This window comes from Limulus polyphemus, unplaced genomic scaffold (genome assembly GCF_000517525.1).
Source record: "Limulus polyphemus unplaced genomic scaffold, Limulus_polyphemus-2.1.2 Scaffold7583, whole genome shotgun sequence".
Taxonomy (NCBI): domain Eukaryota; kingdom Metazoa; phylum Arthropoda; class Merostomata; order Xiphosura; family Limulidae; genus Limulus; species Limulus polyphemus.
Genome location: NW_013673193.1, coordinates 2,395 through 29,336, shown reverse-complemented (window position 1 = coordinate 29,336; position 26,942 = coordinate 2,395). Strand labels below are relative to the sequence as shown.

At 33.9% G+C, this 26,942-nt stretch overlaps 1 long non-coding RNA gene across 8 annotated transcripts in view; it reads right to left on the bottom strand.

Moving 5' to 3' along the window:
- The window catches only part of LOC106474712, a 31,511-nt gene that overhangs the window by 2,662 nt on the left and 1,907 nt on the right, over positions 1–26,942 (bottom strand). For 3 of the 8 annotated variants that reach the window (XR_002614007.1, XR_002614013.1, XR_002614010.1), the window contains exons 2-7: positions 23,284–23,342; positions 19,902–19,991; positions 13,182–13,222; positions 8,487–8,648; positions 7,069–7,142; positions 856–932 (exon numbers count right to left, since the gene is read on the bottom strand). This is a non-coding gene — a long non-coding RNA (uncharacterized LOC106474712). Of the gene's footprint in view, positions 1–855; positions 933–7,068; positions 7,143–8,486; positions 8,649–13,181; positions 13,223–17,582; positions 17,721–19,607; positions 19,684–19,901; positions 19,992–21,846; positions 21,972–23,283; positions 23,343–25,156; positions 25,839–26,942 lie in introns of those variants that run through there. The other 5 variants (XR_002614008.1, XR_002614009.1, XR_002614011.1 and 2 more) reach the window with 4 other exon arrangements.

Genomic DNA, 26,942 nt, shown 5'->3' with positions numbered 1-26,942 from the left:
ACATGATCCCTATAATTTTTAATCTCTCCCCATACCCCAATATTTTGGCTGTGGCTGGAAAATTTTTTATTATCTTGCTTCTTGCCAAACCAGCCTATTCAAGATGAAGGTATTTCATACAACTTTTTACACAAAATGAAAAGTTAGAATCAAGTAACTCTGCTAAGACTTATATCAACTCATATGAAACTCCACTTAACTTTACCAATAACTTTGCAAAATGTCAAAATGTAAACAAATAACTTCATTAAGTCTAAAGCTCAAAATAACAATTGTATATTACTTTCTCACTGATTGGTAGTAGTCACATGTTACAAGAAAAATTTGCCCCTAATTTTGTACTGAAAGACTAGAGGGAAGACAGCTAGTCAACACCACCAACTGTCAACTTTTGAGCTATAATTATTGAATATTGGGATTTAACTGTCACTCTTATAATGCACCCATGGCACCAAAGTGTGGAACATGATTTCTTTCTTTTTCCTTCAGTAACAGGGTGCAATCCACAGAACAACAGATCTAGTCTAGTACAACTATTGACCCACACTCAGCCCATGTATCCTAGAGATGCATATATTGTTGTGTGACATCGTATTGTGCTAAGATAATTTAGTAAGCTGTGTGTACGTGTGTCATACAGATGAATATACTGTTATGGGACATGAGATTGTTTGTAGAGATGAAAATAACCCATTATTTTAGGATATTTATCACTGATATACAGTATCACATATTCATGTACAAATTGGCTAAGGGTTTTGAAGCGTTTCACATTTTCTATTAATAAGTAGCAAACAATTAATTGCAGAGCACAAAAATAATTTTTTTATAGATACAGAACAATTAACTACTTACAAATCATTCATGTCTCAGAGATGTGCCATAGGTGTACTGGGCCACTTCCTTAACCCTACTTATCACTTTATTTCTTTCTGTAAATTAAACAAAATAGTCCATAACTACCAAAGCTTTGTATTTACTTCTCTAGGCTATATGTTTTTGAATATTAACAAACATCTTTCATGTGCCTTTTCCCTTGCTTTAACTGACCATTTTATGGGAGTGCAACTAAACCAACAATTTATAATTTCATTATTCATCCATTTTTTCTCTATTCTTTTATTTTTACCAGTCCTATTGGAAGTGTTAACACATTTAATTCTAATAAATATATTATTAAAAATATTACAAGTTTTGTCATAGAACAGTAAAAAATTCTCAGTACTATTTGAAATGTTATTCCAGTTTTAATGTTTTTTTCAATATACCTAACATCAAAAAAATCTTAGACAATATTATGCTGATCTGGAATATCAGAAAATCTCACATTCAAGTAATTAAATTTCATAATATTTTCAGTCTTAATAATACAAAGATCCAGGATTTTATGTTTATCAACAGCAGAACTAATCTGCCTATTCCTAATATAACTAATAACAAAAGTCTGTGTGACCATATTATTATGTACCTCTTTTGTACTACAGTAATTTATATGTTGAGTAAAACCATTAATTGCAGGAATATTTTTACATCTCTCAACACCATATTTGTTATCATCCTTAAAATCAATATTAATATCACTAATTATGGGATAATTATTATCTTTAAAACAAAGCTACAAATTATTACAAAAAATATTAATATTTGAATCAAAAGATATATATATATTCATATGTAAGGCTATGATGTCCAAAAATGACAAGGTTTTTGATACAGTAATAAGTACTTCAGCTGAATGAATCAGAACATTATTCTGGCAGTAAGTGCAAGTCTCCTGACAATAGGTGACAAAACCTCTTCTATTTTGATTAACAACATGTTTACAAAATTTATCATAATTAATAATATAGATATTTTCATTTTAAGCAGCTGATGTGTTACATTCACTTAGAAATATCATAAAAAATTCCAAAACATCAAGTATCAAAGCAGAAAACAATCTATGTATATTCTAATGCAACACATATATAAATCCTTTAAAATGTTATAATTCTAAGTGATATCTACAAACCAGCTATGTTTGTCTATAATCATATGAAAATTATAATTTTTCTATACTGAAAATGAATTTCCAATAGGTACTTACCTCCTCTTACAAAAATAGCTATTCTTGTATGGTGCTGCCCTCTATATGCAAAAGCTTTTTCCACACACTACAAGCCTTGAAACTCCCACCCATATGGAATTTAATAAATAGCTATTCTTGTACGGTGCTGCCCTCTATATGGAAAACCATTTTCCACACACCACTAGCCTTGAAATTCCCACCCATATGGAATTTAATAATAAATAGCTATTTTTGTTCAGTGCTGCCTTCTATATGAAAAAAAATTTTCCACACACCACACGCCTTGAAACTCCCACCCACATGGAGCTGACTAATTCCAATGCATTTCACATGCAAATTATCATGCAACAACCCTCCACCACACACTCTCTTGATGCATGTGACTCCCTCTATTCAATTCTACTGAATTATCACTTCAAATGTTGGTAGAAAATGGAAGCACCAGTCTTCAATGGGGAGGAAGATTGGGAAGTTTGAGAGGAGATAAGTACCTACCCAAAATACATTTTCAGTATGGAAAATTATAACTTCCAATACAGTACATTATCTCTGCTCACATAAGTAGCTAGAATTCCACATTGAATAGGTGAAGGGACCGGTACAAAGGAAAGAAAGAAGCATCCTTCAAAAGCATCTGAAGGACAGACTTCAGAGTCAAAGATCATATGTGGGAAGCCGCACCATTTCTGAACAATGTATACTCTTTGACAGTTGTGGAAAGATGTCGCATATATGGGCAGAGAGATGGAGGAGCACAGCCAAATGGGAGAGAACTATGTCAGGATAGTGATCCTAACCATCCATTATTTATTAAACTCTATCCCTGAAAACATAAAAGTGTATAAGATTAAAGGATGTGCCCCTAGGTGTAGAGTGGCTAGGGAATGATGGACCATACATGGCAAATCAACTACATCCAAAACCCATGCCACTGGGAACCATTATCCACGTGAGGGTAGGATGAGGATCATACAGTTGGTAAGTCAACTACAATCCCTACAGCCACTGGGAACCGACATCCAAGTAGGAGTAGGAAAGAGGATCATACCATCTTCACCTCAAGTTCATGAGACTGGAGAGAATCTCGTACCCCCAACCTATGAATGGGCATATGATAACAATGTGAAAAATTGAATGATTGATCTCCGAACCCGATATCTATACAAGGACATATGTTGATTGGTTCTACTCTAAATCCAAAACCCAGACACTGGGAACTGACATCCATGCGGGAGTAGGATGAGGGATCTAAATCGAAGGGGTAAACTGCAATTTTGATGGCTCACTCCCATGTTACATAGTAGAGGATATCTCATCATCTACACCAGCAGAACACCACTGCCCTACTCTCAACTGAATGGTTTTATAATCATTTATATATATTATTTGTATTTCAATACACATTCAGGAGGATGCCTCCATGGTCCACCACCCCAGTGGCTTTTAAGTGGAAAGTGGCAAGGACTCTCAAATTCCACTAGAAGAAAAGGGAAAGAAAGCACAGTAGAGAGTTCAAAAGAATGACAACACTGGAGACAGTGCAATGGGTGACCACAAAATCCTATTTTGAAAAGCAGACCATAACAATGTATTCAATACATGGCATGGCAAGGATAGGCAGTTATCCCCTCTGCTTTACCCATGTAGTCTATGGGTGAGTACAGTCCGGGATGGGCAAACTAATGGAGCAAACATATCACGAAGATAAACCTACAAGCGATCTTGTGGAGCACCCCATCTTGCAGTGTGTGTTGCATGGCCATGGAATTATAATATGTAAATCAACATGGTCTTCCAATGTAGATTTAAACAGTTAAAGAACACTTGGTCAGGCATCACTTGCCACAGAGTGGGATCCGGAAAGAAAAAACGGACATTTCCATTAAAAAGAAGAAGCATATATACTAAAAGGTAACTTACCCAGTCATAATCTCATGAAAGAGTGAAGGATGGCAACAAGTGGATGACAGTACCTCAACAAGTAAGAAACAGCTACCCAAAGCAGAGAATGGGAGATGAATGTATTTGATGCAGACCCAGTGTTTGATATATGAAGTACCTCCAACGAATGGCAGGGTAGAATGCAGGGTAAAAGGGAAGGTGTATCATCAGAGTGAAGACACCAGGAAGTGATGATGGGAAGAAGGAGACAAGGAATAAAAGGCCAATAGAAGCATAATCCAAAACCCAATGAGGAAGGTGAAAAATCACAGACAAAGAAATGGAGGAAAACCGGAAAAAATCGAGGTCGTCGGGAAATGAGTTCAGCCATTATAGGAGGAAGGCAAGCAATACTGGGAACAGGTAGAGTGGACACCGGCCCCACTGGCTCTCATAAACGAAATTAATGGTAAGAAATATAAATTATAAGGAAAGATGAAAGTGAAAGTGGTGATAGTGGAAAAGATATATAATAACGAAAATGAAATAGATGTAATGTATGGAAGAAAAACAATATATAGTTAAACAAATGATTGATATAGCATTAAGATGAATTACAGGTAATCCTTAAATAACAAAGCCCATGGTAAGCCTAATTGAATGGTATAGAAGAAAAAATACAACTAAGACTAATTGCTAACCTGAACTTGACTATGAGTATTAACCAATCTAACGAAACTTATGTTATGGAACCCAAATAACTAAAGATAATAATATTAACAATAAAATTATTCAAAAACCATAACAGTAAAATGACTTATCTTTCCAAAGTTGGCAGACTGTATTTCAATTATGTGTGCCCCCAAACTCGAGGCAAGGCCAAACGAAAGTCAGTTCACTGAACAATCGACCTCCTGATGAAGTAAAGCCAAAAATCTTCCTGCATAGTACCGTGACCTGAAGCCTAAGTAATTGTGATAATAGAGTATATAACCTTTAAAGTGGTAACACAGAATTCATATTACAAATTGAACAACCAAACACAAATGTGTTGGCAGAAACAAATAAAATGTTTTTGGAATGAAGTAATAAGTTCCTTAACTGGGTAGAAATATAAAATAATTCCACTTCGAAATAACTCAACAAGTTACAAATATCACTATTATATAATAAAAAGTAAACTAATTGATAGAAATTAATACAAAGATATGGAAAAAAATTAAAATTAAACACTTAAAGAGAGCACAAACTAATGTTATAATACAAGTACTGCCAAATGAGAAGTGATAATTCGGTAGAATTGAATAGAGGGAGTCACATGCATCAAGAATGTGTGTTGTGCTCTTATTGGTGGAGGGTTGTACATAACTTGTATGCAAGATGCATTGGAATAAGTCAATTCCAGATGGGTGGGAGTTTCAAGGCTTGTAGCATGCACAATTTTATTTTTTTTGAGTTGAGAGGGCAGTACTGAATGAGAATAACTATTTATATGAGGGGAGGTAATGTACCGTATCGGAATTCACTTGGAAAACCCATATCAGAAGTATGTAAAAAATTTTAAATTCACCATTTAAAAAAATTAATGATCTATTAATATTAAATTAAGAATACTTATATCAATAATAATTTTATACCATTTATTCCAGCCATGTGAATTACTCTACTATTTTAATTTTTGTTAACCAGAATTCTGCTGTTTACAAACCAGATATACTTATGTTTATTTTCTCTAACATAGATTTTTGTTTTCCTGAAAGCTTTTTACTTACAGGAGTGTAGTTTCACTTACATAAATGATAGAACTATCCTGAACATTAAGAATGTGTGAGCAACTGACTCGACTCTTTCTACTTTATATTCAAGAGTACCATACACGTCTGTTGATAAACTGAATTATAATGGGTGAAATTTTTCATGTTGTTCCTTTGGTGTGATTATAAATAACATGAATGTGTGAGTGTGAACTGGATAGAAGTTGTTAGATTGTCATAAGTTTTCTTAAGAAGGGCTGAAATATTTTCCTAAAGGTCCTTAAGAATCTTCCTCACAAGAGTTACAACACTAGTATGCCATTTCTATCCGTTGTCATCAAGGAAAACCTTGGTGAATTATACTTTATGGTCCCTTTATAACATCAAAGCTATGTCAGTATACTCTTCTCAGTGCAAGTCCTCCATCTGTACATTTTTCTGAGTAAAAAATGTACATTTCTGATATATATATACATTCCTAATGTGTAGAAGTATTCAGTAAGTGAATGTTTCTTTCCTTTTCTCTATAGTATCAAGTGTTGAAATCAGAACATTCTGTATAAAAACAAACATCTTCAAGTCTGTCCTTAAACTTGAAAACAAACCCCTCTATGGTCATAATCACAGCCAATTCAGTGTCAAAAAACAAGCAAATATTAATACAAATAATGTTTCAACTATACAACTTAAAAACTTACTTTATTTAAATAAAGTTAAGTATTACTTCTCTTGGACAAATATGTTTGTATCAGTATCAAACAAATTAAATTTGATAGAAGACATACTAATTAATCAGCTACTTACCTACACTAAACAGTTGTGAAGAAATGTGCTAGTTATTAAGTGAAGATAACATCTTTTGTATATTCAGTTCTTAAGAAAGTAAAGCAATTTGATCTTTCAAGTTAGAATAAAATCAAATTATACAAATTCACTTCATAAGGCAACTTCCAATTTTAAACCTGTTCCTATTCAATCAAGAACTTTTCATTTATAAGTCGTTAAGCAGAAGTGGAATTTCAATATCATAAAACAGGTTTACCAACATCAGCTAGTAACTTTTTCAATTACAATTTTTTATAATCGTTACATTAATGAGTAATGTCAACAATATTTTATTAACATATTACCTACAACTTCTGATCATAAATAAGCTGATTCTATACAATAGGAAACTAAAAAGAAGTATAAATGAAGGAAACTAATTCTATGTAACAAACTAGAAGCAGATATTGTCATAAATCAATACACAGAATAACTAAAACCTATCATGTTTAGAATACATTGCATCATTAGATGCAAAAGAAAAATATTTATAAAAAGTAAATTATTTTCTATGTACAATCTGAAAAAAGAATAACATACCATAAAATAAAGTAAGACTAAATTTTCTACATTTCACCAACAGATCCATTTCTTCTTCCTCAAATATTCTTTTCCTAGTTATTGAGAGAAACACTGATGAAAACTCAATATTAAGAACATACAAGAAATGTTTGTTTGTTGTTAAGCGCAATGCTACACAACAGTTTATCTGTGCTCTCCCCACTACAGGTATCGGAAACCTGATTTTTAGCATTATAAGCCCTCAGCTGAGCCACTTGGGAGCAATAAGAAATGCTAGCTAAAATTACTTAAGTTTTCTAAAATGGAAGTCATATATTACACAACTCAGTTTTCAGAATTTGAAGTAAAACATTAACAACTTACTCTTTGTTGATGGCAAAAAATTCATTTTAATGTTAGCATTTGTTAACTAAATAAGAACATTATGCTTAAAATGAAAATATTCTCAATCTAAAATTATATTTCCAAACAAGCATGAAGCTGTATTCTTCCTTTAAATCATTATATTAAAAAAGTATACATTACACACAAAATAAGTATTCAGATGTATTACTTCAGCTAATATGCACGAGTTTTAAGTTTAAAAGATATTTTCACACTACACAAGAGAGGGTGGGAGAAGAAATCCCTAATTATCTAAAATTTCAGTGGTAATTATTTCTTGGAAATTCTAGTTCATTAATAAATGTTGCCTTGATAAGAATTAAAATTCAGTGATAAGCAAACATCAGGTATTCTAATGTACACATATAAAAAATACATTTACTCCTGATTTAAGATATATATATATTGTTACGTCTCCGTTTGTTAATTGATTTCCCGTAAATTCGTTCCGACGAAACTTTAGCGACACAAGTTCTTACTTAATAAAACTGGTTTATTCTTTCCGAATATAACTTTACGATACACTCAACTTCAACAGTCGAGCTATAACAAACACTATAACGGACAAACGTTAACTTCAACAATACGTCTCTCTCTGACCGCAGTTCAATTACTCATTACCTACACACATTATTGCGTCACGTTGTGACCATCTTATATATACCAGACTACCCTATATCTAGTAATCTCTAGAAGACTCGAGAGAAGGAGTGGCGTGATAATAGTCACGTGACCTCGCTGACGCAACAATATATATACCAAATCTAGACACTTACTCCGGATATTTTAAAAATTGGACCTTTTTTGTACTAGTTTGAAACTGAAAAATATTATCAATTTCTCTCAAAGTTCTCTAAACAGAGAATATTCTATTACATATACAAGTAATTAATTTTCGTTAATTTGAAATTTTTTAAATTTTATAGTGAATTCAAAATTAGGCTTAAAGATGAATTAAATACCTTTAATCTTAAATAAAAATGTGAAATTACAAGTCTCAGTAATAAAGTACTTTTTTATTTCAAATACAGAAATTTATAATAATAAAATACCTTTTACTTTTTGATAAAACTGCCATTTTCTTATGAATATAAAGTTTAAATTTGTTGACAGAGAAGTATTCTTAGAATAAATCCACGTTCTGTGGCTGTTCTCTCTCTCCATAATCTCTCTTGAGGTCTGGTTTTATCCATTGAACAATGCTTCAATGACAGCTAAATGGAATAGAACTTCAAATGAGCTAGAAATGTTGTTCTAAAGAAAATGTAAACTTAAAACCTATTTCATAAAAAAAATTAATTTCCACTATGCATTAAGTCTTCCTTAAAAGAAGCTACATTTAAGTTAAGCTGTGAAATTTTTCAGTTTACCCAAAAAAATAAGCTAGTTTCCAAATTGCATCTGATATGAGACAAAATGCACATAAAACTAAAACCCCATCCTATAAAATTCTTAATACCCTTAATTTTTCTACAATAATTATACAAATAAAATTAGTTAATAAATAGGGAAATACAAAACACTTTTACCATTAACAATAAATAATCTCAACAAAAACAAGCACTAGAATAAAACACTATGCCAAATACAGATAAAAAAGATGTTTAAGGTGAAACTCTAAACTCATTATATCATTATATAAGAGTGCTTAAAATGAAAAGGATGTGACCCTAGATGTAGAGTGGTTAAGGTGCAACGGACTATATACGACAAGTCAACTACATCCAAAACCCATGCCACTGGGAACTGACATCCACGCGGGGGTAGGATGAGGATAATACTGTCGGTAAGTCAACTACAATCCAAAATCTGGCCATCGGGTACTGACATCCATGTTGGGGGTAGGAATGAGGATCATACTACTAGCAAGTTGTCTACAATCAAAAACCCAGCCATCTGATCATATCATCTTCATCTCAAGTTCATGAGACTGGAGGAAATCTAGTTACCCCCAACTCATGAACAGTGCACATGTGAATATGATCAATTGATAGATAAATCCAGGAACCCAACTTCCGGTATCAAAAAGATTTCTACATAATGTAAACAATCTCCTTTAAAAGTGAAATTGACCGGAACCACCCTAAGCACATTAATATTCTCAGAAGATGAAACATCAAGGGATAGTGGAGGGGAAAGAACCACAAAAATCCCCAATTACCTCCACCATGACCCACAACACTGATGTAGTATAAATGAGGGAGGAATAAAGACATGTAATACATGTGTGAAGACTTGCATTGATTAGTTTTACTCTACATCCAAAATACGGCCACTGGGAACCAACATCCACATGGATGTAGGATGAGGGATCTCAATTGCAGGGAAAATGGCCTTTGAAAATGAAAAATAACAAAAAAAAATTTACCCAGCCAAAGTCTCACTGAATTCTGATATTCTAGAATGGCTACAGGAGAAACACAATAACCCGAAGAGGAAGAAAATCGCGACCCGATGTAAATAGTGAGAGAGGAACGTAACATGGGTAATCCACATGGCCAATTGAAGACGTACCTCCAAAGGACGATGAAGATAAAATGCCAATGAATAGCTGAACCCAACTGAAAAATGAGGAAGGAGAAAGAACATTAATAGAGAATGGCTGCCAAGGAAGAAAGAGGCAGGAACAGACACCACACAAGGAAGCCATGTAAGCAAAATAACAGAAGGGCATGTACAGGACATAGAAACCTATCTGGATCAGGATGAGGATAAAGGTGTGAAACGGAGGGAAGAGAATACAGCTAAACAGAGGAGTCATCCTAACAAGCTGCTGAAGTGTGAAGGAGGAAAAATGATTCAGAGAAAGAAGAAAATATGTAAAAGGATAAAGAGTACGCGAAACATCGATGGTAAATAAACAGGCCACTAACACCCACAAGGTGGAAGGGGAAACAGGGAACACTGGAAGAGTGGGTCGAATGTATGCAAAGTGATCCAGTGCAAGAACTAATTAACATCCCTATCCAATAGGACAGACTACCGCAGTAGATGACAAATCCAAAAGGAACAAATCCACGGGTAATGTGTAAGAGAGGGAAATACCTGCCAGATCAAGAAAAACAAAAGGTGTGAGACAGGACTGCCAAAGAATCTGAGACCGAGGAGACAGAAGACCCCTGATCCGAAAGTCAATAGAGGAAATCCACTTGACGAAGAACAATGGCTTGACCAGGGGAAAACCCTGGACAATGAAAGCAAAGATGGAAAAATTCCGTTTGCATTGAGAAACTTCCATGTAGGAAGTGCAAATGAAACAAGCCATGAAAGAGGCTAACTGTCGGGAGAAGCCAGATCACCTCCCCAATGACAAGAGGAAAACCAGGCATAAAGACAGAGGACAGGAAGGCCTGGATGAAACACCAGTGACTGAGGGTGGCAAAGAAGGGACAGAGAGAGAGGAAAAGGTAACAGAGGAGGAAGTTGGAGATGGAAAAGCTGTGGAAACCACAGCAGAGATGAATAGTGGGATTGACTGTCACATTATAATTTCCCCTACAGCTGAAAGAGTGAGCATGTTTTGTGGAATAGGGATTTGAACCCACAAACCCCAGATTGCAAGTCAAGTGCCTAAACAACCTGGCCATGCCGGGCCTAACCAGATGGAGAAAATTAACCAAAATATTACCTACAGCAAGAAGCTCCAAGACATTGATAGGATCGGACCTCTCAGCCAAGACCAGAAACCTCGAATCTTCCAGTTGATCAACCCACACCCTTCATCCCCAAAAGGGATGAGTCTATGAAATGTGGAAAACCGGATGAGGAGGAGAAAGCAGAATACCCATTAATGTGTGAATCATATCTAACCACAATGCCAATAAGGGTAATAAGAACCGACAGAGGATCTCTGCGAAATTCCATTGGTCATGAAAAGCCCACACAAGGGCCCGCATATGAGCCTGACCAAAGGGGCTAAGGCTACCATGGAAGGTTGCATCCCCAAAAGCAATAAAACTTCATGATCTGTAATCGAAATGAAAACTCATCAAATGATGTCCAAGAGGAGAAGGGCAGGCCCAACTGAGATGTGTGTAGAAAACGGAAAACACCTAAATGGACAAGATATTAGATAGGTCGCAGTAAGGACTTCTCCAACTTGATTAACAGCCCATTATAGCAGCCTCCAGGAGCAGCTGATAAGGATAACAGATGGACTCCTTTTCAGAATGAGTGAATAGTAGCCAGTTAACCAAAGAAAAAGGAAAGTGCATATAATTGATGAATGAATGCTCTGAATGCCCAACAAGACATACAGGGCCGAAGCAAGTCCAACGGGCAGTGCGCAAAACAGAAAAACAAAGAGAGGGTCACAAGTGACAAAATATTGAGGTATGCAAATAAGCATCAATAAACCTGGAGAAAAAGCCCATCTAAGGGTGAGAAATGACTCCAAGGTAAAATGGGGCAGATTGAAAATTAAAATGAGGTGGGACAACAAGACATACAGGGCCGAAGCAAGCCCAATGGGCAGTGCGCAAAACAGAAAAACAAAAAATAAAGAGAGGGTCACAAGTGACAAAATATGGAGGTATGCAAATAAGCAACAATAAACCTGGAGAAAAAGCCCATCTAAGGGTGAGAAATGACTCCAAGGTAAAATGGGGCAGATTGAAAATTAGAATGAGGTGGGACAAACCTAGTACAGACTGCCAGTCTCCAGTTTGGTGCAAGGATAACAGACAGCCTGGTGAAAGATGATTAACAGGTGCAACAACCTGTAGAGGCAGAAAATCTTGTACTGCCTTTTTTTCTTATTCCTTTGAACTGTAAAAGCAATAATGCTTTCAGTTCAGCAGCAATTTTCACTGGGGCCCATAATGAAATGATAAAAGTTTATTTTGGTGATACCTTCCCAGAAAAAAAGTTGCCTGTGAACAAGTTCCATCATATATACATTATATCCCACTTCTTTTTTAAGTTCACAAAAAAGTTTTCTTTATTATTTTGTACTTCCTTTGAATTAAGATGCTGAAGTATGATAGCAAAAGAAACGTTTCTGACAAACAAGATGAGGTAGGCTTAATTGAATCATTTTACATTTGACCGTATCAAGTTTTATTATGCCAACAAGCTGCACCCTTAGGCCTTGTTTGCATCAGATCATATTAGCTCAAGTATCGAATTTAATGGGCAAAGAAAATCACCAAAAGGAAACATAAAAACAAATATATAAATGAATGTAAAATACGTTTATAACTTATCACATATGCTACATGAAATATATGATTAACAATTTGAAAAACAAAATGTCATGCCTATAATTTTGGCATGCTAAAACAATTTATGGTATGCCAGTTATTTTAAACTCAGTGAAACTACATTCCTTACTTTCTACATTCTACTACATTCCTTACAATCAAAACAAAAATAAAATTTACACTTTTATAAAGATTTTAGGAAGACATGAAAAAAGCAACAATTAATATCTACAATGAAAGGTCAGCATTTTTAATTGTTTCCTTAAAAAAATGTATCACAATGAAATCTTTTCAAATTGCAAAGCTGAAAATTAAAAAACAATCACATATAAAAATATTTTACTTTCAGAAGCTACATAACTTGTAGAAAGTAATTCTGCATTTTAAAATTATTCCATCCAATAGCTTTTTTTTTTTTTCACAATGCAATTTAACAAATCATATAACATCTGTCAAATTTACATACCCAGGTCTCAAACAATTAAAGAACAACAAGTTTTATTAGAAACCCAATAAAGTACTGACAAAATGTTTTTAAATATTTACCTTCAGGATTTTTCTCTAGGAAATGCTAAGCTATGCCTTCCCTGGAAAGAATAATGGAAATTGAAGTGCATTTGCTCATCATTTTGTGTACATGTGTATAGATGCTTGTTTTTGACAAAATACATTCAATAATATCAGTGATATATTTAGACAACATTACAGCTTGAGAATATAACAGATATCATTAGCCATAAAGTCACTAGAAATATGAGCTTTCATGCAATTTGAAAAACATACAAAACGTTTCATTCTGTCACCTACTTCTATTACCACACACCAAACAGCCAAAACAAATATGTTAAAAAACAAACTCACACTTTGACATTTGGAAGACTTTAGAAAACTAAACCCAAACCAACATATTCATCTTTAGTTACTTATAAAGTCTTCCTTTGGTTACCTATAAGTACAAACTTCCTTTTCAGGTCGATGTATGTATGTATTTTATTTTCAGGAAACTGTAATAACACTTTTTACAATAGACTAGGTTATAATCACAAGTCCTGAATATTTATGAATATTTAAATACTGAAAAACAGAACGGTTATAATTTAGCAGTTTTCAAATTAGGTAAATGTCACTAACCATATTCTACAGGCTAATAATAATATTGATAATATAAAGAGAATTAACTAAGGTTACATAAGTGATTCTAAGATTTGGAAGTCTTTTAAAGCCAAGAACAATTATGTGGATATGACTACTAACAGGGCAAAGAAAATAGATGTTTCTGTATGGTTGTACTGAAAAAACAAAATCCTTGAAATAAAACAACATTTTTCTAATTCAAACTTTTAAACCTCCTGATATTCAGGAGCAGAGAACTTTAACTCACAATATTTCTTAATATTCTTCACATTTGCACATCGTATACCTCATAAAAATATGCATTTATTCAAAATAATAATAACAGTTGATGTATGTTCAGCTGCTGCAAAGCAAATTCACTTCTATTTAAATAATAGCCAACAATAATTAATCCAACTATAAATAAATTAACATCTATAACTGAACAGTGAAGTTTATAAATAATGATCAAGTGCTTGAAATTATGCTAAGTTTTCCTAGTTTTATACCATGTACTATTTACCCACTGCTTTTAGCAAAGTTTCAATGCATCTTCATAGTAGCACACATTTTGACTTAAAATACTTGGATACTAACACAAGACACAGTTTACATATCCTTAAGATCTTTTAACCAGTAAAAGAATGAATCTTATCCATCTAATAAAATAACAAGTAAAAACTATTCACAAGGAACCCAAGAAAACAAATGTAATTCAATACATTTAACTGGTTCTCTGTAGATGTGATGAACTACTCTGTTTACCAGTTGCCAAGCCATAATGTTCTATTACTTCCAATAATAGCAGTTCATTGCATGCTACAAGTATTTGGAATAATAGAGATATTCAACAATTCTGACGACTAAAAAAAACTGTACAAGTACTTTCACGATCTACTATAACATACAAAACAAAACCACAAAATTTCCATAGTTGAAATCCATATAAGTATGCTATATCATATGAATTATTTGCCTTTAAGGCTTATTTTGTTTTTTGTATCATTTCTATGAATTGCACATATATATCTTACACACGTAGTTTTAATATAAAATGAGCAGTGGAGCTCATGCAGTTCCTGTAGTTGCAGAGAAAATATTTTAACCAAAATGACATGAAAACATCTAAACTTATTACTAAAAACAATTTCCTAGGAAACAATTTTGTTCATCAATGGAATAAGCAGATTTTAAGTAAGAAAAATTGTAATATATTAATTATTACTTTAACATGGAACAATTATTGTAGACTAAAGTCACACAGGCAAAACTTCTTATACAACTCATCCATCAAAAAAATATAAAAAATTATTACAAGTGTTATTTTTTTTGCTCCTCCTAAAAGAAACACTCATTTTTTTTTATCTTATACTTAAATTACCATTGTTTGGTAATCCAAGCTGCTTTCTTTTTTCACATTTAAATGGGCCATATCTTTATTTATATTATTGATTTTTTTATTCACAAGTTAAGACTGCCTAACAGGGCACTCAGATCACCACTATTAACATACTGCTAAAAATAATTACAAAGCTAGCTATAGTAATATAAAAAGCTTAATGCTACAAAAAGTACTGAAACAAGTTTCCTACTTGCCTTTATAAAATTTAAAATACTTATTTGTTTCCTTTCTATAAGTTATATTTTAGTGTGCTAGCTATACCACGCATAGGGTATCCGTATACCTGATTCAATTTTATTACTGATCAGGATCTCTACCAACCTAACCTCAAATCTAATTAAATGCCCAATGTAGCACATCATCCATTTTATAAAAATATATGTATATATACTAATATTCTTTTTGGTACAAGAAAGAAATCATTGGGACCCAAGACAGAAGAGTTCTGTGAAAGAATTAGAGTGATAAGGTTCATCATATTTTTCTGTATGCTTGTTTGGAAAAGTCACTTAGATGAAAATGTGTTGAAATAGTGAAAATTTTAATTCACTCCATAAACACATATATATAGTGGTTTAGGCAGCTTTATAAGTACAATAAGCTTTAGTTCTGCACAGCCAATACTGTGAAATAGTCATTGTTAATATTCAGACATTTTAAAAGTGGTTTTAAGCAAGTCATTTTTATGGCTGCCATGTTGTTTCATCATAGTCCCTTCTTAAAGGTCCACTGTACTTAATGGTTCATTATTGTTTATACTGGCAATTTAAACAAAATGTTATAATTTTAATAAAGTACCATGTGTATAGCAAAAATGTGGTATAACAAAAAGTTAACATTTTCCTTACCTGGAACCTATTTCAGATAGATAACTTATCTTTATGCAACAGTAAGAGCTATTACCTCATGTGCAACTGCCATGAAAATTCCTGCACATTCCACAATCCTTGAACAAAGTCCAGCTTCTACATGCATCTATATGTAATGCATCAGTCTATGATGTAATTCTTATACTGTGTAACCTTCTACCAACACAAGAGGGACACAATTTCTATGTGTAGTAATCCCCATGAGCACTAGCACATGATCATAAGCTCATTTTGACGAGGTAAACAAAATGCATTGAAAATGGGGAGGAAGTATGAAAGTATTTTTCAGGTAAGAAAATTGTTAACTTCAGAAATGTTACTTGCCTCTCTGCACCATTAAGACCTAGTATCCCACATTAAAGATGGTGAAGGGCCAGTGCTTATCATTTGCAAAGAGAAGCTCCTTACTGAAATAGTGACAGAAAAGGAAAGCCTATGGAGTGCAATTTCCACAAATTGAGGATTGTTTAATGAAACAGCACTCTGTAGGAGACCACATCCTTCTCAAGAAGGGAACATTCTTCATACGATATTTTGTTATTATTGTTGGTTTTTTTTTTTACAAAGATAGTACAGCAAATGGATATCATGAAAATCCAATGCTGGTGGTAATGTGTCACCAAGTGGATGGAACATTAAAATGTGTAGCATGGCTAGGGCTTCAAGACATTGTGTCTTGGTTAAATACTTATATGAGATAGTTACTATAACAACAGGTGGAGAGAGGAAAAGCCACTGTCTGCATCCTGAGGAAAATCCAAGTTCCATCTGGGTGGACATATCTACAGGGAACTGCTTTGGAGATATTATAACAATGTGTCCTGTACTATACTTCTAGGTAATAATCCAGCCTTAAACCTCAAATGAGGGGTGGGTCCAATCAGTCTCTTACTGAGGAAAAGGGGGGAGCACCACTTGCAGAAGAAACTCTCCATACTGACATCCCCAGATGTTTGGGACTAGCGATTTAAGGGTTCTCCCATTCTCCAATAGAGGCATGAGGAGGAAGAATACACATATGGAAGAAACATCAGAGTATGCTTGGACCACTGTCATCTGACACAATCATCTGGTATTGGGTTCCCACAGAGAGAGCAATGGGTTACTAAGACTAAAGACAGTAAACACAAGCCAAGTCTAAAGGCAGGAATACACTTGGTGCTGTCCATTTTGTTGTTTTTTAATAAAAGGTGCCATGTCAATTCTATAGATATACTGCCAAAGCAATCTTGCCAAAAATCCCATCTCAATGGTGGGTAATGAGCAGAAACATAAAGGTTTAACACTTTCTGTACTCCCCCATACAAATCTTGTGAGGCAACATCAAACACTCAGATCGATCCAATGACACCAAACACAACGAATGTTATACTTAGCTGCACATGACAATTTTGTGTGTGTTTTTGTTTTACTTGCTCCTGTTTTTTCTGTTGTTTTATTTCAGATGAGTTTTTACAAAAGGAATGGTATACACATGTTGGTGTCATGAAATGTGTGAGAGACATGGAGATCAAGCTAGATCAGCAATGGAGCTGGAAAAGAAAATCAATAGGCAAAACTCACCTCACTAGATCTTCTAGGTAGACTAGAGAATGATGACCAGAGTGAGTTGAAAACCAGAAGCACATGAAACTGCCCAGTGGTGTAAGTAATGGAAGACGAATGTGGCAGAAGTCCACACACCAGCCTATAAGATCTCCACTGAAAGTCAGCATCAAAAAGAGACAAGAGAGACTTAGATATGCCTAATGTGATGGGAGGTAACATTAAACAGCAATTGGAATCACCCAAAAAAGGAACATGCCAGATAAGCTAATGAACCCAACTCGTTAAAGTAGAAGGGGATAAGTTCCTAGAGGAGGAAAATAGGCAATGGTTGTGTTCATGAAAGGGGGTTTCTGAGCTGGTTAGCAACAGACAGCCTTAACTGGGCATAAAAGATGATCAGGAATGGAATGATTGCATAATGAAAAAATAAAAGGGAGAAAAGTAACTGGTCAAACCTTCTGGACAGTCCAAGGCTTCAGAAGAAAGGAATGGTTAGGGAACAAAACAACAGGTCCTCATGATATAGACGACAGGAGGAAAACAAGGTGTGAATATCTGAATGAAGACAACTGGGCAACAGTACCAGGCAAAAAAGTGTAGATAACACTACTCAGTAACCAGCAATTGTTAACACAGATGGGACTATGACAAAAAATAAGGTAAAGCATACGTCCCAAAAGAGAATGTCTCTCTAGCAGCAAATATTTCTATAATACCAATAAACAGAGATTACTCTACTGGAGACCAGACCCCACAGAATGTAGGAATGTTAAGAACTGCCCTTTCCCAACTTAGAAAGAAAGGCATCAGTGTAAAATCAGGTGGATGGGATGGAATGTCCCGGGACATGGTGAAGCAATTAAGCCACCACAACAGACTTGGAGGGAAAGATGAATGGAAAGGCAGAAGAGCAGAAAAGGGATCACAGGACATGTGCAAGAGATTGTATAGAGCCCATCACAGGGGCATCATATAGAGATAAACCAGAGACATCAAAAGCAAGAGAAACTTACATGCAGAAAATGCAGGACAATGAAGAACCTACAATACTAAGATTTCCATGGCATGAAGTGTCATGGGAAATGGTTAAGCCCACCAAGTAAGCGAATAAAAAAAACTTCCACGCAGACATTGAAGGTGCAGAGGATGAAAAAAAGATAAGTGAGGCAATGAAAAGAAAGAGAAGGTGGAGTATGAAAATTAGGGACAAAGCTTAAGAAAGAGCTTACACAACCCAAAAGGGGTCAGTGAAGGAAGACTATAGGAGTGAAAGGGGGAAAAGCAGGCACTACAGGTTCCAGCACCATGAACTGGTTCCAAGGAAGAGTTACCACTGAGTGTCTCAATGGTGTGCCCAGTGGGAAGGGGAATGGCAAGTAGAAATGATAAGACAAGAGAGAGGTAGCCCCATGAGACTTCTGAGGTCAGTTAGCCAATAGATGTATCCATAGTCTAGTGAGTCAGTAAACCAGGAAATCAAAGAAAGATAGTTGTAAAGTGCTTGCAGCTCAAGAAGCCAAGGAATTGGGAACACCCCCAGAGATTGGTGAAGTGAGAAAAGGGGGAAACACATGGGGCAAAGAAAGAAGAGGAGGATGGTGGACACCTGAAAGAAAAGCATCCAGTCTGAGAAGACCCCAAGAAGAGTGAAAACCAAATACAGGCAATAGAAGAAGAAATAAAAGTCAAAAGGACAAACAAAGAATGAGAGGCCATGTGAAAATAAACAGTGACATAAAGAAAAACTATAGTGAGGATGTGAAGGGTGGTGATATAGCAAAAGAGTAAAGGTAAGATGAAGAAGAGCAGATTGCAAGAAAGAAAGAGACAAAGAAGGTGAAAGAGGAACACCCTAAGCAGATAAAAAGAATACAAGAGATTGGATTACAACATTAGAAAGCTATAGCAAAGGAATCACAAGGATAAGGAGGACAAGGAAGATTTTGACCAATGTCGAGGTGAAACAGAAGAAAGCTCACAAAGTAAAGCAACCCAAGAATTGTTACGATATATAGGCAATATATACAGAAAGTCACATACCTGAGTTATGAGAGTAGCAAACGGGAAAGAATACTTTCTTGTCAAATGGAAGTTTCTTTGAACTTTTTGATAAAACTATTTAAACAAAATTAGTACAACAGTTTCAAGCATTAGTAACAATGTGTGCACTTATCCACATGCAAAATTCTCACTATAAACTATATATTCCTAGAACTGTGCACATACCAAAAGTCTAATAATAATTTTTTTTTAAATGAACAATGGCCATAAAGAAGAACTTATGTAAACCTCATTTTATTCCTGCATCTCTTTATATTTCAATTAAAAACTTACCATATAATTAGCACAGTACTTGCTATGAGTTCACATCCATGTTTATAATATACTTTTGTGCCCATCTATCTCTACTCCTCATGAAAAACACTGCAAAACAAATGAAATAAAAAATCACCTGCAATTCGGTTGAAAACATACAAATGGTGTCTAATAGTTAAACCACCAATTTACTTTTAGACATCAAAGAATACAAACTCCTAACATTAATTGGACATCATAGTCAAACAAGTTCTATAGTTGGCATTAACTGAGAAAGCCAATTATGCATAGTTTTATTTTTATTATAGGCTAGAATTAGATAGACCAACCATTGTTTCAATAGAAAACACTGTCATTTTTTGTCCTATTATGCCAGCTACCATTATATAAAATTTAAATATTTGGCCTACTTATATTTATTTTATGCTACCAAAAATCAAATATCACACTCAATTATGATTTATCTTCTCTGATAAGTTTAAAACTAATTCCACAGTAAGATCAACATGTAAAATATATATAATAAAATTATGTTAATTTAGCACAAAAACCTGTCATATACATAAATATATATATTACATTAATTAAAAATAATTTATACTAAACTTGTATAATGGTCAGGGAGCTTGCAAAACTAAGAACAAACGAATTGATGTGACAGCTATAATGTGGAGAATGGGAAAATATTTTTAGATAAATAATAGTTGTAAAGATCAACACAAAAAAAACTCAGCTGTTATTATTCTAATGTTAATAACAAAATAGTCGAGTTCAGGGTTCTAGTCGAAATAGAAGACTATGAATATACAACATAATGGGAATTACTGATACTTGATTAGATTTGGAGGACACTGATAACTCAAATGATTTTGAAATTTCAGGTTACAAGTTATTTAATAGTGATAAGCATTTTGAAAGAGAGGGTGGGGGACTCTTTATATAACAGACAAATTGCAGCCTGTTAGGTATGAAACCATAAAAAAAAAGGTAGTTATGAAACTTAATCTGTATGGGTTACAAACAGGGGTTTCAAGGATGGAAAGTTTTTAATTGGTAAACGTTATAGACCACTTATCAGACGGATGACATCAAAGAGAAATTGTATAAGAAGATCTGGATTGTTACTAATAAGAACAGTGATGCAATCACTTTGGGAGACAGATTGATTGGGAATGTAAAGAGTAAAACAGTGAGAGGAGAGATGTTTCTTGATGTGATTCAGAATGGCTTTTGTATATCAAAAAGAGCCATTTTACATTGATTTTAACCACTAAATAAAGTTTTCAGATGGCTTGAATGGGTAGTGCAAGAAACTTTATTACAAATGTACAATGCTTCAACAAGCTGGTGATGACATAAGCTTGTCAAAACATTGTAAATTTGTAATGAAGTTTCTATCGCTATCCATTAAAACCATCTTTAAACTTTATTTTCTAAAACGCGGGTTCCTTGTCATGAAAATCAAATCATTTTAACCACTAATTAGGATGCAGTTGCAACAGTTGAAGTTGGGGAATATTTGGGTAAGATTATTCATTGCACAACTAGGTTTGATGTTTTTCTATATATTGAGATAAAAATAAACAAGCTTTAAGTTCCTATAGTTTCAAGTGAATTGTAATAATGAATTAAAAAGTGATGTGGGAGATCTGGAAAATTAAAAATAAATTGCTTTTAGTTTAAGATAGGTATGTACCTAAAAAAATAAAATAAATGATAACAGAAGCAATCAACATAACTTGCTTTACTAAGGACATAATGGAAAAAATAAGGTTAAATGCTATAAGTTTAACATGTTTAAATTGACAGATAAAGATTTACAGAACTATACTAAAGCTAGAGATTTGGTTAAACAAGAAAACAGGAAATGTGGAAGAGCTTATGAGTATTTCAACTGCTAAACTAATAGCAAGAATTTTTGTAAGTATGGTAAAGGTTATAAAAATGTTAAAATGAGGATTACACTTTCAAAGGATGCTGGTAGTAAGGTTTTTGTTGAAGACTAGGAGATGGCCAAGTTTTCAAATGTTTTCTTCTGTTTTTACAACAGGAGACATTAGCAATATTCCTGACCATGAATTACATAGATACTAATTCCTTGGAGGTGAATAGAAAGACGGAGAGATTAAAAATAAATCCCGAGGACCAGACATGGTTTTCTCATGGGTTTTAAATGAGGTCAAAGATCACATATACGAGACTCTTTTTAATTTGTCAACAGACAGTGAACCAGTAACTGATAATTGGAGAGTTGTTAATGTTACACCTATTTTTAAAGAGAATGGTAAGAGTTCTCCTGGCAATTATAGGCTGGTTAGTTTAATTTCTATATTATGGGGAAAATTCTAGTCTGATAACAAAAGCTTTACAGAATCATTTAATGAAATATGATATCATACATGAAAGCTTGCTAATCTTTTTTTTATTTCAATGATATTACTTGTTATCTGGATGTAAAAATGATCTGAACTTTGTGTACGCAGATTTTCAGAAATCTTTTGATAAGATACTACATGAAAGATTAGCTAAGAAAACGACATCAATAGAGGTTGGGGAAAGACCAGTTAACTGGATTGTAGGGTGGTTGGAAGGGAGAAAGAAAAGGGTTGTTATTAATACGGTCCAGTCAAACTGAACCCTTGTTGCTGGGGGAGTGCCTCAGAAGTCTGTGCTTGAGCCTGTATTTTATCTTATTATCATTAATGGTATTGATGGGGGCATAATTAGCAAATAAGTAATTTTATGATAATATTAAACTTTCTATATAAATTGAGGTTGTTGAGGAACTATAAAATGACTTGGATCAATTGGTAAGCTAAACAAATATTTGGTAAATTACCTTAAATTACAGAAAGTGCATGATAACACATTTTGGTTATTATAATTTGGATAATACATTTAATATAGATAGGGACCCACTTAATATTGTGACTGAAGAAAACATAAATGGTGGACAAGTCATTCAAGCCATCAAAGCAGTAGTACTCTGTTGCTAGAAGTAAAGCTAAAAGAATTTTAGGGTATATTTATAGACATACTATTTGGAAGTCAAGATAAGTATTTACCTCTAAACAAATCATTAGTTAGGCTTTACTTGGAATATTAAGTACAGTTTTGGTCCCCTTACCTTACAAAGAATGTTGACTTACTAGAAAGGATTCAGTAAGAGGACTACTAGGATGACTCCAGGAATGAAAGGTTATCTTGACATAATAGATTAAGATCCCAACTTATTTTTTCTTGAGAAAAAAAGGATAAGAAGTTCTTATTGAAGCCTATAAGATTATCCAAGTAATTGATGGCATAAAAATCTCCAATTTCTTTTATTACTACATTGTGAACATAACAGAATGAAAGAACAAACTTAAGATTTTGAAAAGACAGGCAAAACTTCAGTTACCATCAGCAGCAGTGGAGGCCAGCACTTTCAAGGAGTTTATGATGGAAATTGATGAAATCCTGAAAAGTTAAGGGTGGGTTTAAATTTTTACTTTTCTTTTTCTCAGGGTGATAGATGTGCAAGGATAGCCTTGGAGGGCCAAATAGTCTCGTTTTCCAAAATGACTTATATTAATTGGTAAGTTGAACAAACATTTGGCAAGTGACCTTAAATTACAGTAAGTGCATGATAATACATTTTTGTTATTATAATTTGGATCATTCATGTGATAAAGAAGGGAACCAACTTAATAGTGTGCCTTGAATACAAACACTATTGTTTGGAGGGAATTTCAAGACTAAGAAGCATACTGAAATGTTTAAATGATAAATATTTCAGATGGCCATTTAATAAGCAAACACTAAGTATTTAACATATCTTTATTCAAAAGTGGATATTATGCACAATGCTTTCTTTTGGAACTTGGAACAAATATATAGGTAACACTTTGATTTTAGTTTTTCAGATGAAATTTAAAAACAATGAAACAGAAGAAATTAAGATAAAGCTGTATATATGAAAAATATTCTTTACAGGTATAAAACAACTCTCATATTTAAGGACTAGCATGCACCCAAAAATTCACACTTTGAATCATTTATCATTTTAAAATACCAGTATTCTGGGAAATTAAACTTCCGTAAAGAAATGATGCTGATGAAATTTGCTGAAAACACTGGTTCAAATAACACTCAATATCAGGTATGAATTTTCAAAATACAAATGTAAAAAAAGTCATGTTAAATGTTTATTCATGTTTTAAGTGCTACTATATAAATTATGCTTAACCACTTGTGTATTTAATTTACTAGTAGATGTACTTGTACAGTGCATGGTGAGAGGTTTATGAAAGTTAAATTTTCTATTTTAGTTTCGTTATCAAAAAGCAGTAAGTAATAAATGACTTAAAAACATCTCATTAATATAAGTGTAACCATCTTGAAAGTATGTATAAACAATGCATGAAAAAGAAACCCCTCAAATGACTGATAGGATTTGATAACAAAATGCAACTGGAGAATTAATTTTTTACCAATTACGAATATAAATTGTTTTATGTTTTTGTCCTAAATATGCCAGTAATGATTGAATGTACATAGACTGTATGTATATCCTATGTAAGGAGAGAGGAAATTGGAAAAATCTCATCAGTAACCCTAGTGGCCACCCCCACTGACTGACCTATATTTAGCCATCACTGGAGCTATGAAATCTATGCATTATAAAAGAATCATCTTCTGAATCATTCCCAGTTAATTGAACTATATTTGTCAGGTCCAAATGCAAAAGTCTAGGAGGAGTTTAAGGACAAACAAACTTCTCTCAAATTATAGTGGGATGTTCATTATCATAAAAGCATAATGTCCTCATGGTATGACACTTTATAATCAATACCAAGTTAATATCCTCATGGTATGACATATTATAATCAATACCAAGTTACTTGACAAGGGTTGTGTGACCTGAATGTGCCTTTGATTTGCAGTGGAAAGACATAAAAATCAATTGATATTAGAGGCTAAGATATCAGTCTGTGCTCCATTCACATGTCACACTTTGTTTAGAAGCACACGACTGACAAGTACATCTCTATGTATTCAGGTCACTTTCAGTTTTATCCAAGGAAAGCAGAAGTGTACTTCCCTCAATATCCTATGTTGTGAAATGGAGTGTACTTCCCCCAATGTACTATACTGTGAAATTGAGTGTACTTCCCCCAATGTACTATACTGTGAAATTGAGTGTACTTCTCTCAATGTACTATGCTTTGAAATGGAGTGCACTTCCCTCAGTGTACAATGCTGTGAAATGGCCATAGACATGAAAAAGGTACCTCCAAAAAAAGTTTCCTGCAACAGAAGACAACTTAGGTGCACTTATCAGCCAACAACGTGAAAGAATGCAACAACTGGAGTTTGTGAGCTTCCCAATTCTACCAATTATAGGTGGGAAGTAGTAAACAGTCAAATAAAACCAAAGTTAATAGGACAGCTACCAGCTGCAACAGAGCTAATAGAATGACTTAGTCAGGTCATGCAATGGAATGTGTCATTTCTGATGTATATATTTTGAGTACAAACAGCCATTAACAGCAGCATGCAACTGTAAAGCAATCCTTTTTATGGTGATCAAGAGTCCTGCACAAACTATATCATTCTTGAAACTCTAGGTGGTGAAACTGATGATGAGAAATGAATAGATGCAAGAAAAATTATGCTTTACAACAGGAAAAAAAGACGTGTTAAAAACAAGTTAGAGTTGACAGGCATATTGCAAACAAAGTTCCTGCTGAACATAGATATTATAGAAATTTATTAATAGTTTAACTTATAAGAAAATGAAAACTGATGAGGATCCATAATTACTGAGAGAATGCAAAAAGAGGGTTTCTTTCAAGCAAATTTATGAATTGAGTAGCCAATTATTTTGCACCTGTTCACATATCTTTGAAAAATGTTTGTTTACTTTCCTGAATTTCACAAAAAGCCACTCAAGGGCTATCTGTGCTAGTCATCCCTAATTTAGCCGTGATAGACTAGAAGGAAAGCAGCTACTCAATACCACCCACTCCCAACTCTTGGACTACTCTTTTACCAATGAACAGCATAATTGACCATCACGTTATAGCACCAACACAGCTGAAAGAGCAAGCATGTTCATTAATGTGGATTCAAACCTGCAGGTTGTGAGTTGAGTGTCCTAACCAACTTCCTCGGAAAAGTGAGCAAAATGTTAAATTTTGCATTTAAATTTCAAATATTAAGACATTTTAAACAGATACTGGTCATATATCAAATGCAATATGATTACAAGTAACATCTACATTGAAATATTTTCAAAAGTAACAAAAAGAGAATTCTAATATATGAGTGACTGGTGTTAGGCTTGTGAAAACAGCATTTGTGAATACTCAAATAACCATGAGAAATTATACTTATAAGTGATTCCATGACAAGGCATATGGATAGAATAGTCTGTGGGGTAAATAGGGAGAAAAGAATCAGGTTATGCTATCCAGAGACACAGGTGAAGGATATAACAAACAGAGCAGAATATATAATAAAGGGAGCCAGCAGAGATGGAGTTTTTGTGGTGCATGTAGGGACTAATGATGTAAGGAAAGGTAGGTCAGAGGAGCTAATTAATAATTATAAGGGGTTGATAAAGGCACTTAAAGAAAAAGGCCATAAGTTAATTTTGTCAGGGATACTGCCCAGAATTAACTGTGGGGATGAAGTTATAAGTAGGTTACTAGGGCTAAATGCTAGGGCTTAGCTTAATAGGTAAGGATTAGCAGATGGGCTGGTTGGACTTGTGGGATCGGTTCAGTGGAAGAGGGGAGCTTTTTAGAATGGATGGTTTACATTTAATTAGAGTAGGGTCTGCCTTGTTTGCTAAGGCTATTAACTCAGCTGTAATTAAAGTTTTAAACTAGGACTAGACAGTGGTGAGGGCTAGGAAAACTAAATACAAAAAAAAAGAGGCAGAGAATAGTTTAGCATAGTATAGAAGTAGTTATAAGGATAGGCTTAACTGTTACTATTGTAATGCTAGAAGTCTAAGAAATAAAATAGATTGCTTTAGAGTACTGGTAGGAATGGGGGATTTTCATATAATGG